This window comes from Lolium perenne, chromosome 7, assembly GCF_019359855.2.
Source record: "Lolium perenne isolate Kyuss_39 chromosome 7, Kyuss_2.0, whole genome shotgun sequence".
In the NCBI taxonomy this organism is placed as follows: Eukaryota; Viridiplantae; Streptophyta; class Magnoliopsida; order Poales; family Poaceae; genus Lolium; species Lolium perenne.
This window is the reverse complement of record NC_067250.2, coordinates 106,980,053-106,997,320: the sequence shown is the minus strand read 5'-3', so window position 1 is coordinate 106,997,320 and position 17,268 is coordinate 106,980,053.

The window sequence follows — 17,268 nt, the reverse complement described above, 5'->3', positions numbered from 1 at the left end:
AACGACCGCCGGACCACCGGAACCCCAAAAAACCTTGCATGTGGACCTATGATATGTGTCAAAGTGTGGTGCAAGGTCTAATGGTGCAAAAGTAGCTCCCCGGAACCCTAAACCCTAAACCGGGGAGGCTTCGAGCCCTAAACCCCTCTAAATCCCTAAACCACGACGCCGGAGCGGCAGAACCATGCATCATAAACCCTAACCCTAACCCTAAACCATAAACCTATACCTAACCATAAATACTTACCTTTAACCTAAACCCTAGCCCTAGCCCCTAAACCCTAGCCCTAACCCTACACCTAACCCTAACCAGTAGATCATGCACACCCTCGATCGTGTGATAATGGCTCTAGCTACGGGTATATGTGCCAAAGGGTCCCAATCTTGGTTCTCCATGTGTATATGTACTAAACAAACCTAAAAGAATGAAAAGTTACATTGGTGCACCCTCGCGCGGAGAAATCTAGGGGGGTAGACCCGCCGGGGCACGCGTTCCGCTGTTTTGGGGGGAGGAGGGGGAGAACGACCGCCGGAGCACCGGAACCCCACCAAACCTTGCATGTGGACCTATGATATGTGTCAAAGTGTGGTGCAAGGTCTAATGGTGCAAAAGTAGCTCCCCTAAACCCTAAACCCTAAACTGGGGAGGCTTCGAGCCCTAAACCCCTCTAAATCCCTAAACCACGACGCCGGAGCAGCAGAACCATGCATCATAAAACCTAACCCTAACCCTAAACCCTAAACCTATACCTAACCATAAATACTTACCTTTAACCTAAACCCTAGCCCTAGCCCCTAAACCCTAGCCCTAACCCTACACCTAACCCTAACCAGTAGATCAGGCACACCCTCGATCGTGTGATAATGGCTCTAGCTGCGGGTATATGTACCAAAGGGTCCCAATATTGGTTCTCCCTGTGTATATGTACTAAACAAACCTAAAAGAATGAAAAGTTACATTGGTGCACCCTCGCGCGGAGAAATCTAGGGGGGTAGACCCGCCGGGGCACGCGTTCCGCTGTTTTGGGGGGAGGAGGGGGAGAACGACCGCCGGACAACCGGAACCCCACCAAACCTTGCATGTGGACCTATGATATGTGTAAAAGTGTGGTGCAAGGTCTAATGGTGCAAAAGTAGCTCCCCGGAACCCTAAACCCTAAACTGGGGAGGCTTCGAGCCCTAAACCCCTCTAAATCCCTAAACCACGACGCCGGAGCGGCAGAACCATGCATCATAAACCCTAACCCTAACCCTAAACCCTAAACCTACACCTAACCATAAATACTTACCTTTAACCTAAACCCTAGCCCTAGCCCCTAAACCCTAGCCCTAACCCTACACCTAACCCTAACCAAGAGATCGTGCACACCCTCGATCGTGTGATAATGGCTCTAGCTGCGGGTATATGTGCCAAAGGGTCCCAATCTTGGTTCTCCATGTGTATATGTACTAAACAAACCTAAAAGAATGAAAAGTTACATTGGTGCACCCTCGCGCGGAGAAATCTAGGGGGGTAGACCCGCCGGGGCACGCGTTCCGCTGTTTTGGGGGGAGGAGGGGGAGAACGACCGCCGGAGCACCGGAACCCCACCAAACCTTGCATGTGGACCTATGATATGTGTCAAAGTGTGGTGCAAGGTCTAATGGTGCAAAACTAGCTCCCCTAAACCCTAAACCATAAACTGGGGAGGCTTCGAGCCCTAAACCCCTCTAAATCCCTAAACCACGACGCCGGAGCGGCAGAACCATGCATCATAAAACCTAACCCTAATCCTAAACCCTAAACCTATACCTAACCATAAATACTTACCTTTAACCTAAACCCTAGCCCTAGCCCCTAAACCCTAGCCCTAACCCTACACCTAACCCTAACCAGTAGATCAGGCACACCCTCGATCGTGTGATAATGGCTCTAGCTGCGGGTATATGTACCAAAGGGTCCCAATCTTGGTTCTCCATGTGTATATGTACTAAACAAACCTAAAAGAATGAAAAGTTACATTGGTGCACCCTCGCGCGGAGAAATCTAGGGGGGTAGACCCGCCGGGGCACGCGTTCCGCTGTTTTGGGGGGAGGAGGGGGAGAACGACCGCCGGACCACCGGAACCCCAACAAACCTTGCATGTGGACCTATGATATGTGTCAAAGTGTGGTGCAAGGTCTAATGGTGCAAAAGTAGCTCCCCGGAACCCTAAACCCTAAACCGGAGAGGCTTCGAGCCCTAAACCCCTCTAAATCCCTAAACCACGACGCCGGAGCGGCAGAACCATGCATCATAAACCCTAACCCTAACCCTAAACCCTAAACCTATACCTAACCATAAATACTTACCTTTAACCTAAACCCTAGCCCTAGCCCCTAAACCCTAGCCCTAACCCTACACCTAACCCTAACCAGTAGATCATGCACACCCTCGATCGTGTGATAATGGCTCTAGCTACGGGTATATGTGCCAAAGGGTCCCAATCTTGGTTCTCCATGTGTATATGTACTAAACAAACCTAAAAGAATGAAAAGTTACATTGGTGCACCCTCGCGCGGAGAAATCTAGGGGCGTAGACCCGCCGGGGCACGCGTTCCGCTGTTTTGGGGGGAGGAGGGGGAGAACGACCGCCGGAGCACCGGAACCCCACCAAACCTTGCATGTGGACCTATGATATGTGTCAAAGTGTGGTGGAAGGTCTAATGGTGCAAAAGTAGCTCCCCTAAACCCTAAACCCTAAACTGGGGAGGCTTCGAGCCCTAAACCCCTCTAAATCCCTAAACCACGACGCCGGAGCAGCAGAACCATGCATCATAAAACCTAACCCTAACCCTAAACCCTAAACCTATACCTAACCATAAATACTTACCTTTAACCTAAACCCTAGCCCTAGCCCCTAAACCCTAGCCCTAACCCTACACCTAACCCTAACCAGTAGATCAGGCACACCCTCGATCGTGTGATAATGGCTCTAGCTGCGGGTATATGTACCAAAGGGTCCCAATATTGGTTCTCCATGTGTATATGTACTAAAAAAACCTAAAAGAATGAAAAGTTACATTGGTGCACCCTCGCGCGGAGAAATCTAGGGGGGTAGACCCGCCAAGCACGCGTTCATTGTTTTGGGGGGAGGAGGGGGAGAACGACCGCCGGACAACCGGAACCCCACCAAACCTTGCATGTGGACCTATGATATGTGTAAAAGTGTGGTGCAAGGTCTAATGGTGCAAAAGTAGCTCCCCGGAACCCTAAACCCTAAACTGGGGAGGCTTCGAGCCCTAAACCCCTCTAAATCCCTAAACCACGACGCCAGAGCGCAGAACCATGCATCATAAACCCTAACCCTAACCCTAAACCCTAAACCTATACCTAACCATAAATACTTACCTTTAACCTAAACCCTAGCCCTAGCCCCTAAACCCTAGCCCTAACCCTACACCTAACCCTAACCAGTAGATCAGGCACACCCTCGATCGTGTGATAATGGCTCTAGCTGCGGGTATATGTGCCAAAGGGTCCCAATCTTGGTTCTCCATGTGTATATGTACTAAACAAACCTAAAAGAATGAAAAGTTACATTGGTGCACCCTCGCGCGGAGAAATCTAGGGGGTAGACCCGCCGGGGCACGCGTTCATTTGTTTTGGGGGAGGAGGGGGAGAACGACCGCCGGAGCACCGGAACCCCACCAAACCTTGCATGTGGACCTATGATATGTGTCAAAGTGTGGTGCAAGGTCTAATGGTGCAAAAGTAGCTCCCCTAAACCCTAAACCATAAACTGGGGAGGCTTCGAGCCCTAAACCCCTCTAAATCCCTAAACCACGACGCCGGAGCGGCAGAACCATGCATCATAAAACCTAACCCTAACCCTAAACCCTAAACCTATACCTAACCATAAATACTTAACTTTAACCTAAACCCTAGCCCTAGCCCCTAAACCCTAGCCCTAACCCTACACCTAACCCTAACCAGTAGATCAGGCACACCCTCGATCGTGTGATAATGGCTCTAGCTGCGGGTATATGTACCAAAGGGTCCCAATCTTGGTTCTCGATGTGTATATGTACTAAAAAAACCTAAAAGAATGAAAAGTTACATTGGTGCACCCTCGCGCGGAGAAATCTAGGGGGGTAGACCCGCCGGGGCACGCGTTCCGCTGTTTTGGGGGGAGGAGGGGGAGAACGACCGCCGGACCACCGGAACCCCACCAAACTTGCATGTGGACCTATGATATGTGTCAAAGTGTGGTTCAAGGTCTAATGGTGCAAAAGTAGCTCCTCGGAACCCTAAACCCTAAACTGGGGAGGCTTCGAGCCCTAAACCCCTCTAAATCCCTAAACCACGACGCCGGAGCGGCAGAACCATGCATCATAAACCCTAACCCTAACCCTAAACCCTAAACCTATACCTAACCATAAATAATTACCTTTAACCTAAACCCTAGCCCTAGCCCCTAAACCCTAGCCCTAACCCTACACCTAACCCTAACCAGTAGATCAGGCACAACGTCGATCGTGTGATAATGGCTCTAGCTGCGGGTATATGTGCCAAAGGGTCCCAATCTTGGTTCTCCATGTGTATATGTACTAAACAAACCTAAAAGAATGAAAAGTTACATTGGTGCACCCTCGCGCGGAGAAATCTAGGGGGTAGACCCGCCGGGGCACGCGTTCCTCTGTTTTGGGGGGAGGAGGGGGAGAACGACCGCCGGAGCACCGGAACCCCACCAAACCTTGCATGTGGACCTATGATATGTGTCAAAGTGTGGTGAAAGGTCTAATGGTGCAAAATTAGCTCCCCTAAACCCTAAACCCTAAACTCGGGAGGCTTCGAGCCCTAAACCCCTCTAAATCCCTAAACCACGACGCCGGAGCGGCAGAACCATGCATCATAAACCCTAACCCTAACCCTAAACCCTAAACCTATACCTAACCATAAATACTTACCTTTAACCTAAACCCTAGCCCTAGCCCCTAAACCCTAGCCCTAACCCTACACCTAACCCTAACCAGTAGATCAGGCACACCCTCGATCGTGTGATAATGGCTCTAGCTGCGGGTATATGTACCAAAGGGTCCCAATCTTGGTTCTCCATGTGTATATGTACTAAACAAACCTTAAAGAATGAAAAGTTACATTGGTGCACCCTCGCGCGGAGAAATCTAGGGGGGTAGACCCGCCGGGGCACGCGTTCCGCTGTTTTGGGGGGAGGAGGGGGAGAACGACCGCCGGACCACCGGAACCCCACCATACCTTGCATGTGGACCTATGATATGTGTAAAAGTGTGGTGCAAGGTCTAATGGTGCAAAAGTAGCTCCCCGGAACCCTAAACCCTAAACTGGGGAGGCTTCGAGCCCTAAACCCCTCTAAATCCCTAAACCACGACGCCGGAGCGGCAGAACCATGCATCATAAACCCTAACCCTAACCCTAAACCCTAAACCTATACCTAACCATAAATACTTACCTTTAACCTAAACCCTAGCCCTAGCCCCTAAACCCTAGCCCTAACCCTACACCTAACCCTAACCAGTAGATCAGGCACACCCTCGATCGTGTGATAATGGCTCTAGATGCGGGTATATGTGCCAAAGGGTCCCAATCTTGGTTCTACATGTGTTATGTACTAAACAAACCTAAAAGAATGAAAAGTTACATTGGTGCACCCTCGCGCAGAGAAATCTAGGGGGGTAGACCCGCCGGGGCACGCGTTCCGCTGTTTTGGGGGGAGGAGGGGGAGAATGACCGCCGGAGCACCGGAACCCCACCAAACCTTGCATGTGGACCTATGATATGTGTCAAAGTGTGGTGAAAGGTCTAATGGTGCAAAAGTAGCTCCCCTAAACCCTAAACCCTAAACTGGGGAGGCTTCGAGCCCTAAACCCCTCTAAATCCCTAAACCACGACGCCGGAGCGGCAGAACCATGCATCATAAACCCTAACCGTAACCCTAAACCCTAAACCTATACCTAACCATAAATACTTACCTTTAACCTAAACCCTAGCCCTAGCCCCTAAACCCTAGCCCTAACCCTACACCTAACCCTAACCAGTAGATCAGGCACACCCTCGATCGTGTGATAATGGCTCTAGCTGCGGGTACATGTACCAAAGGGTCCCAATCTTGGTTCTCCATGTGTATATGTACTAAACAAACCTAAAAGAATGAAAAGTTACATTGGTGCACCCTCGCGCGGAGAAATCTAGGGGGGTAGACCCGCCGGGGCACGCGTTCCGCTGTTTTGGGGGGAGGAGGGGGAGAACGACCGCCGGACCACCGGAACCCCACCAAACCTTGCATGTGGACCTATGATATGTGTCAAAGTGTGGTGCAAGGTCTAATGGTGCAAAAGTAGCTCCCCGGTGTGTCCTTCCTCACATTTGGGCGATAACACTTAGCAGATTTTCCAAAGCGTGTATTAATTGCTCCGAAACCCTGATATATGTGGGGGATGAACATGGAGAGTAATTTTGTAGTGCACATTGTCTTAATTAACACTAATAAATATTCATCAAAAAGTGAAACTAATAAAAAAATAAATATAAGTATGAGATGAAATAAAATAGAAAGAAAAAACCAATAAAATGAAGTATGGCGCACGGCAAAGAAGGAGTCGCACGGCAAAGGCCCCTTTGCCGTGCAATTTGTCTTGCCGCACGGCAAAGGGTGCGCCACGGCAACGTCCAGACCCTTTTGCCGTGCATCTTTACTTTGTCGTGTGGTGTGCAGGATCTTTGCCGTGATTCTTTTCTTTGCCGTGCGTGCTTCTTAGGCTTTGCCGTGCAAAGCTTCTTTGCCGTGCGCCACTGAAGAGTATGCCGTGCGGCTGTTTGTTGCCGTGCGCTGCTAGAAATCGTTGCCGTGCTGTGCGTCTTTGCCGTGCGTTCTGCTAGCCCCGCACGGCAAAGATTTCTTTGCCGTGCAGCGGCTCACGCCAATGATTTCCTGCACTGCAGCGGCAATTTTTCCCGTAGTGTCAATCTCACCGGCTTGCTGTAAACAAAGGATTAAATGTATGGTGTGAAAAATGATGTTTCTTTGCGAAGAACAGTAGAGAATAATAATTGCAGTAGATTGTATTCAGATATAAAAGAATGGACCGTGGTCCACAGTTCACTAGTGGTGTCTCTCCAATAAGAAATAGCATGTTGGGTGAACAAATTACAGTTGGGCAATTGACAAATAGAGAGGGCATAACAATGCACATACATATCATGATGACTACTATGAGATTTACTTAGGGCATTACGACAAAGTACATAGACCGCTATCCAGCATGCATCTATGCCTAAAAAGTCCACCTTCGGGTTAGCATCAGCACCCCTTTCAGTATTAAGTTGCAAACAACAGACAATTGCATTAAGTATGGTGCGTAATGTAATCAACACAAATATCCTTAGACAAAGCATCGATGTTTTATCCCTAGTGGCAACATCATATCCACAACCTTAGAACTTTCTGTCATTGTCCCAGATTCAATTGAGGCATGAACCCACTATCGAGCATAAATACTCCCTCTTGGAGTTATAAGTATCAACTTGGCCAGAGCCTCTACTAGCAACGGAGAGCATGCAAGATCATAAACAACACATATATGATAGATTGATAATAACCTTGACATAGTATTCCATATTCATCGGATCCCAACACAACATGTAGCATTACAAATAGATGATCTTGATCATGATAGGTAGCTCACAAGATCTAACATGATAGCACAATGAGGAGAAGACAACCATCTAGCTACTGCTATGGACCCATAGTCCAAGGATGAACTACTCACACATCAGTCCGGAGGCGATCATGGTGATGAAGGGTACTCCGGGAGATGATTTCCCTCTCCGGCAGGGTGCCGGAGGCGATCTCCTGAATCCCCCGAGATGGGATTGGCGGAGGCGGCGTCTCTGGAACTTTTTCCGTATCGTGGCTCTCGGTAATAGCGTTTTCGCGACGGAGAGTTTAAGTAGGCGGAAGGGCAGGGTCGGTGGAGGCACGAGGGCCCCACACCATAGGGCGGCGCGTGCCCCACTAATAACCCACAAGTATAGGGGATCGCGGCAGCCTTCGAGGGAAGTAAAACCCAAATTTATTGATTCAACACAAGGGGAGGTAAAGAATACTTATAAGCCTTAACAACTGAGTTGTCAATTCAGCTGCACCTGGAAAAGCACTAGTAACAGGGGTGATGTGAAAGCAGCAGTAATATGAGAGCAATAGTAACAGTAACACAGCAGTAATGGCACAGGAGCAATGGCACCAGAAAATAGTTGATACTACTCCCAATGACATATAGAACGATTAGATAATGATGAGAGATGGACCGGGGTTCCCAGCGATCTACACTAGTGGTAACTCTCCAATAACAAGTGACAAGTGTTGGGTGAACAAATTACAGTTGGGCAATTGATAGGATTCAAAGCATTAAGACAGAACATCAAGATTATTAATTATGTAGGCATGTTTTCCATATATAGTCGTACGTGCTCGCAATGAGAAACTTGCACAACATCTTTTGTCCTACCAGCCGGTGGCAGCTGGGCCTCAAGGGAATCTACTGGCTATTAAGGTACTCCTTTTAATAGAGCACCGGAGCAAAGCATTAACACTTGGTGGAAACATGTGATCCTCATACCTACGCCTTCCCCTCCAGTTGTCCCAATTTCTGTCACTTTGGGGCCTTTGGTTCCGGACATAGACATGTGCATACAACTTGTAGATACAATCTAAGCAATAAGTATAGAGCTTAAATCTAAGATCATGCCACTCGGGCCCTAGTGACAAGCATTAAGCATAACAAGATTGCAGCAACAATAACTTCACAAACTTTATAGATAGACTAATCATAATGTATCATCCATCGGATCCCAACAAACACAACACCGATTACATCAGATGGATCTCAATCATGTAAGGCAGCTCATGAGATCATTGTATTGAAGTACATGGGAGAGAGAGTACCAACTAGCTACTGCTAGAACCCGTAGTCCATGGGGGAACTACTCACGGAGCATGATGGAGGCGGTGGCGTCGATGGAGATGGCTTCCGGGGGCACTTCCCCGTCCCGGCAGGGTGCCGGGACGGAGACTTCTGTCCCCCGAATTGGAGTTTCGCGATGGCGGCGGCGCCCCTGGAGTCTTTCTGGAGTTTCGTCAATTGGTACTGTGTTTTTAGGTCGAAAGGGGTTAAATAGGCGAAGAGGCGGCGCAGGAGGGGCACCAGGGCGCCCTCCTCATAGGCCGGCGCGGCCAGGGCTCAGCCCGCGCGGCCCTATGGTGTGGGGGCCCTGGGCCTCCTCTCCGTCTCCCCTTCGGTGTTCTGGAGCCTCCCGGGAAAAATAGGATGTTTGGCGTTGATTTCGTCCAATTCCGAGAATATTGCCCGAACAGCCTTTCTGGAACCAAAAACAGCAGAAAACAGGAACTGGCACTGTGGCATCTTGTTAATAGGTTAGTTCCGGAAAACGCATAAAAACATTATAAAGTGCAAGCAAAACATGTAAGTATTGTCATAAAACAAGCATGGAACATCAGAAATTATGGATACGTTGGAGACGTATCAGCATCCCCAAGCTTAGTTCCTGCTCGTCCCGAGCAGGTAAACGATAAAAAGAATAATTTATGTAGTGACATGCTACTTACATAACCTTGATCATACTATTACAAAGCATATGAAATGAATGAAGTGACTCAAGGCAATGATCTATAGTTGCTAACAAATAGATAACATATAGCAAAACTTTTCATGAAGAGTACTTTCAAGACAAGCATAAAAAGTCTTGCACAAGAGTTAACTCATAAAGCAATAAATTCAAAGTAAAGGCATCGAAGCAACACAAAGGAAGATATAAGTTTCAGCGGTTGCTTTTAACTTTCAACATGCATATCTCATGGATAATTGTCAACATAAAGTAATATGATGAATGCAAATAAGCAAGTATGTAAGAATCAATGCACAGTTGACACAAGTGTTTGCTTCTAAGATGGAAGGAAATAGGTAAACTGACTCAACATAAAGTAAAAGAATGGCCCTTCGCAGAGGGAAGCATTGATTGCTATATTTGTGCTAGAGCTTTGGTTTTGAAAACATAAAGAGAGCATAAAAGTAAAGTTTTGAGAGGTGTTTGTTGTTGTCAACGAATGGTAGTGGGCACTCTAACTACCTGGCCAACCGGACTTCCAAGAGCGGCTCCCATGAATTATTTTTATGTTTATGCGGCACTCCTTCCAACCTTTCTTTCACAAACCATGGCTAACCGAATCCTCGGGTGCCTGCCAACAATCTCATACCATGAAGGAGTGCCTTTTTATTTTAATTTTATTATGATGATGACACTCCCCCCAACCTTTGCTTACACAAGCCATGGCTAACCGAATCCTTCGGGTGCCTTCCAACAATCACATACCATGGAGGAGTGTCTATTTAAGTTAATTAATTCGGGACTGGGAATCCCATTGCCAGCTCTTTTTGCAAAATTATTGGATAAGCGGATGTAGCCACTAGTCCATTGGTGAAAGTTGCCCAACAAGATTGAAAGATAAACACCACATACTTCCTCATGAGCTATAAAACATTGACACAAATCAGAGGTGATAAATTTTGAATTGTTTAAAGGTAGCACTCAAGCAATTTACTTTGGAATGGCGTAGAAATACCATGTAGTAGGCAGGTATGGTGGACACAAATGGCATAGTGGTTGGCTCAAGGGTTTTGGATGCACGAGAAGCATTCCCTCTCAGTACAAGGCTTAGGCTAGCAAGGTTATTTGAAGCAAACACAAGTATGAACCGGTATAGCAAAACTTACATAAGAACATATTGCAAGCATTATAATACTCTACACTGTCTTCCTTGTTGCTCAAACACTTTTACCAGAAAATATCTAGACCTTAAGAGAGAGCAATTATGCAAACCAATTTTAACAAGCTTTACAGTAGTTCTCCACTAATAGGTTTAAACTACATGAAAAAACTTAATCATGATCTACTTGAGAGCTCAAAACAATTGCCAAGTGTCAAATTATCCAAGACATTATGAGGCATTTTCTGTTTCCAACCAAATAACCATAAGTATTGTAGCTTCCAACTTTTATCATTGAACATTAAAAGTAAAACGAAGAACAAGTGTTCATATGAAAAAGCGGAGCGTGTCTCTCTCCCAAACAAGGATTGCTAGGATCCAAATTTATTCAAACACAAACAAAAATAAAAGCACACAGACGCTCCAAGTAAAGCACATATGTTGTGACCGAATAAAAATATAGTTTCAATAGAAGAAACCTGATAAGTTGATGAAGAAGGGGATGCCTTGGGCATCCCCAAGCTTAGACGCTTGAGTCTTCTTGAAATATGCAGGGATGAACCACGGGGTCATCCCCAAGCTTAGACTTTTCACTCTTCTTGATCATATATCATCCTCCTCTCTTGACCCTTGAAAACTTCCTTCACACCAAACTTCTCATAAACTTCATTAGAGGGGTTAGTACTCAAAAAAATTTGAATCCACCTTGGTCCTGTAGTGGCACATTGCAAGAACTCAATAAAACATTAGCTACAGCCCTCTATGTCTAGAAAGCCTTGCTTAAAGTCCACAAGAGACAATGCAAAAAACAGAGACAGAATCTGCCAAAACAGAACAGCCAGTAAAGACGAATTTTAAATAAATACTTCCGTTGCTCAAATCAGAAAACTCAAAACTAATTAAAGTTGCGTACATATCTGAGGAACACGCACGTAAATTGGCATATTTTTCTGAGTTACCTACAGAGGAAACAGCCCAGATTCGTGACAGATAGAAATCTGTTTCTGCGCAGAAATCCAAATCTAGTATCAACCTTCGATTAGAGGCTTCACTTGGTACAACAAAACACAAAACTAAGATAAGGAGAGGTTGCTACAGTAGTAAAAAACTTCCAAGACACAAATATAAAACAAAGTACTGTAGCAAAATAACACATGGGTTATCTCCCAAGAAGTAGCTTTCTTTATAGCCATTAAGATGGGCTCAGCAGTTTTAATGATGCACTCGCAAGAAATAGTATTTGAAGCAAAAGAGAGCATCAAGAGGCAAATCCAAAACACATTTAAGTCTAACATGCTTCCTATGCATAGGAATCTTGTAAATAAACAAGTTCATGAAAAGCAAAGTAACAAGCATAGGAAGATAAAACAAGTGTAACTTCAACAATTTCAGCATATAGAGAGGTGTATTAGTACCATGAAAATTTCTACAACCATATTTCCCTCTCTCATAATAATTTTCAGTAGCTTCATGAACAAACTCAACAATGTAACTATCACATATAACATGTTTGTCATGATCCATAAACACATAATTTTTATCTCGCTCAAAAATAGTGGAATTAAAACTTTCAAACTCACTTTTATCAATAATATGACAAGATGATTGATCAATCTCAAGAGATATGGGACTCATAGATAAAGTCAAGAACTCTCCAATCCCATCTTCATTAGTAGTACAATTAATATTATCAAGTAACATAGGACCATCATCTAAAGATTTATCATAAACACTTGCTACGCAAAACTCTTTAGTACCATGCATTTCGACATCAGGCACAAACAAAGCATTATCATAAGATTTATCAAAGTAGCATGGATTATCATAGATAACAGTAGCATAATTATTTTCACAAGTTTTACTCATAGGTAATATTTCAAGAGAATCCACAGGAACATAACATTCAACCTCTTCCGGTAAGCATGGAGGACAATCAAATAGTGTAAGAGATAAAGAGTTACTCTCATTAGAAGGTTGGCATGGGTAGCTAATCCATTCTTCCCCCTTTTGTTTGTCGCTCTCCTCTTCTTTTTCATCCAATGAGCTTTCAGGTTCATCAATTTCCTCCTCTTTTTCATCCAATGAGCTTTCAGGTTCATCAGTTTCTTCTTCCACTGGTTCCTGCAAATTGCGAGTGCATTCTTGTGCATTAATGTGTCTCTCTTTATAATCAAGGATATAAGGATTCCTACTGTAGCATTCTATGCAAGAATTAAGGATAGTAGAGACATAATCTTTAAGGTCCTTACAAATAGCACAAGTTTCATAATTCTCAACCATGAAGGATTCTATCTCGGAGGCTCCCATAAATAAGACAAATTGTTCTACCTCTTCGAACCCATAATGAATATAGCAATTCCGATTATAGTTCTTAATTAAAAATTCCTCACTAAAGCCACATTGAAATTTAAGATGTTTAGTATCCTATTGAGAGCAACAGTTTATATCATGGCGTCTAAGCAAGATTCTAGCCATTGTATTCAATTTTTCTATCATAGCACTCATTATTTTACCAGTTCTTGATTCTCTATAATTATTATAACATTCTATAAGCTCCAAGTAGGTTGTTGGTTCTCCCATAACAGCAGTTTTTAATTTTTAGGTTTTTCAAATTTTTATGGATTTTTGGATATATGAGGAAAATAAAACAAAACAAAAACTAACTAAGCAAAAGTAAACTAAGCAAAATAAAACTAGACAGAAATAAACTAAGAACAAATAAACTAGACAAAAGTAAACTAAGCAAAACAAAATAAAACAAGATAAAAACAGAGAGAGAGGTAGAGTGTACTCCCCAGGTGAACTTATGAGTAGAGCTATGCCTCCCCGGCAACGGCGCCAGAAAACAGTCTTGATAACCCACAAGTATAGGGGATCGCGGCAGCCTTCGAGGGAAGTAAAACCCAAATTTATTGATTCGACACAAGGGGAGGTAAAGAATACTTATAAGCCTTAACAACTGAGTTGTCAATTCAGCTGCACCTAGAAAAGCACTAGTAACAGGGGTGATGTGAAAGCAGCAGTAATATGAGAGCAATAGTAACAGTAACACAGCAGTAATGGCACAGGAACAATGGCACCAGAAAATAGTTGATACTACTCCCAATGACATATAGAACGATTATATAATGATGAGAGATGGACCGGGGTTCCCAGCGATCTACACTAGTGGTAACTCTCCAATAACAAGTGACAAGTGTTGGGTGAACAAATTACAGTTGGGCAATTGATAGGATTCAAAGCATTAAGACAGAACATCAAGATTATTAATTATGTAGGCATGTTTTCCATATATAGTCGTACGTGCTCGCAATGAGAAACTTGCACAACATCTTTTGTCCTACCAGCCGGTGGCAGCCGGGCCTCAAGGGAATCTAATGGCTATTAAGGTACTCCTTTTAATAGAGCACCGGAGCAAAGCATTAACACTTGGTGAAAACATGTGATCCTCATACCTACGCCTTCCCCTCCAGTTGTCCCAATTTCTGTCACTTTGGGGCCTTTGGTTCCGGACATAGACATGTGCATACAACTTGTAGATACAATCTAAGCAATAAGTATAGAGCTTAAATCTAAGATCATGCCACTCGGGCCCTAGTGACAAGCATTAAGCATAACAAGATTGCAGCAACAATAACTTCACAAACTTTATAGATAGACTAATCATAATGTATCATCCATCGGATCCCAACAAACACAACACCGATTACATCAGATGGATCTCAATCATGTAAGGCAGCTCATGAGATCATTGTATTGAAGTACATGGGAGAGAGAGTACCAACTAGCTACTGCTAGAACCCGTAGTCCATGGGGGAACTACTCACGGAGCATGATGGAGGCGGTGGCGTCGATGGAGATGGCTTCCGGGGGCACTTCCCCGTCCCGGCAGGGTGCCGGGACAGAGACTTCTGTCCCCCGAATTGGAGTTTCGCGATGGCGGCGGCGCCCCTGGAGTCTTTCTGGAGTTTCGTCAATTGGTACTGTGTTTTTAGGTTGAAAGGGGTTAAATAGGCGAAGAGGCGGCGCAGGAGGGGCACCAGGGCGCCCTCCTCATAGGCCGGCGCGGCCTGGGCTCAGCCCGCGTGGCCCTATGGTGTGGGGGCCCTGGGCCTCCTCTCCGTCTCCCCTTCGGTGTTCTGGAGCCTCCCGGGAAAAATAGGATGTTTGGCGTTGATTTCGTCCAATTCCGAGAATATTGCCCGAACAGCCTTTCTGGAACCAAAAACAGCAGAAAACAGGAACTGGCACTGTGGCATCTTGTTAATAGGTTAGTTCCGGAAAACGCATAAAAACATTATAAAGTGCAAGCAAAACATGTAAGTATTGTCATAAAACAAGCATGGAACATCAGAAATTATGGATACGTTGGAGACGTATCACCCACCTTGGCCGCGTGGCCCTGTGGTTTGGGCGCCTCGTCGCCCCACTTCGTATGCTCTTCGGTCTTCTGGAAGCTCCGTGGAAAAATAAGACCCTGGCGTTGATTTCGTCCAATTCCGAGAATATTTCTTTTGTAGGATTTCTGAAACCAAAAACAGCAGAAAACAGGCACTGGCGCTTCGGCATCTCGTTAATAGGTTAGTGCCGGAAAATGCATAATAATGATGTAAAGTGTGTATAAAACATGTGAGTATTGTCATAAAAGTAGCATGGAACATAAGAAATTATAGATACGTTTGAGACGTATCAAGCATCCCCAAGCTTAGTTCCTACTCGCCTTCGAGTAGGTAAACGATAACAAAGATAATTTCTGAAGTGACATGCTATCATAATCTTGATCAATACTATTGCAAAGCATATGAGATGAATGAAGTGATTCGAAGCAATAGTAAAGACAATGATTAAACAACTGAATCATATAACAAAGACTTTTCATGAATAGTACTTTCAAGACAAGCATCAATAATACTTGCATAGGAGTTAACTCATAAAGCAATAAATTCTTAGTAGAAAGTTTTGAAGCAACAGAAAGGAAGATATAAGTTTCAGCAGTTGCTTTCAACTTCAACATGTATATCTCATGGATAATTGTCAACACAAAGTAATATGATGAATGCAAATAAGCAATTATGTAGGAATCAATGCACACAGTTGACACAAGTGTTTGCTTCTAAGATAGAAAGAAGTAGGTAAACTGACTCAACATAAAGTAAAAGAAAGGCCCTTCGCAGAGGGAAACATGGATTACTATTTTTGTGCTAGAGCTTTTCATTTTGAAAACATAGAAATAATTTTGTCAACGGTAGTAATAATTCATATGTGTTATGCATAAGACATCCTATAAGTTGCAAGCCTCATGCATAGAATACCAATAGTGCTCACACCTTGTCCTAATTAGCTTGGATTTACATGGATTATCATTGCATAGCATATGTTTCAACCGAGTGTCACAAAGGGGTACCTCTATGTCGCCTGTACAAAGGTCTAAGGAGAAAGTTCGCATTAGATTTTTCGCTTTTGATTATTCTCAACTTAGACATCCATACCGGTACAACATAGAAAACAGATAATTGACTCCTATTTAATGCATAAGAATTCAACAACAAATAATATTCTCATAAGAGATTGAGGATTAATGTCCAAACTGAAATTCCACCATGATTCATGGCTTTAGTTAGCGGCCCAATGTTCTTCTCTAACAATATGCATACTCAAACCATTTGATCATGATAAATCACCCTTACTTCAGACAAGATGAACATGCATAGCAACTCACATGATATTCAACAAAGGTGTAGTAGTTGATGGCGTCCCCAGAAACATGGTTACCGCTCAACAAGCAACTTATAAGAAATAAGATACATAAGCTACATATTCTTTACCACAATAGTTTTTAAGCTATTTCCCCATGAGCTATATATTGCAAAGAAAAAGAATGAAATTTTAAAGGTAGCACTCAAGTAATTTACTTTGGAATGGCAGAGAAATACCATGTAGTAGGTAGGTAGGGTGGACACAAGTGGCATAGTTTTTGGCTCAAGGATTTGGATGCACGAGAAGTATTCCCTCTCAATACAAGGCTTTGGCTAGCAAGGTTGTTTGAAGCAAACATAATTATGAACCGATACAGCAAAACTTACATAAGAACATATTGCAAGCATTATAAGACTCTACACTGTCTTCCTTGTTGTTCAAACACCTCACCAGAAAATATCTAGACTCTAGAGAGACCAATCATGCAAACCAAATGTCAACAAGCTCTATGGTAGTTCTTCATTAATGGGTGCAAAGTACATGATGCAAGAGATTAAACATGATCTATTTGAGCATAACAATTGCCAAGTATCAAATTATTCAAGACATTATACCAATTACCACATGAAGCATTTTCTGTTTCCAACCATATAACAATGAATGAAGCAGTTTCAACCTTCGCCATGAACATTAAAAGTAAAGCTAAGAACACCAGTGTTCATATGCAACCGCGGAGCGTGTCTCTCTCACAAACAAAGAATGCTAGGATCCGATTTTATTCAAACAAAAA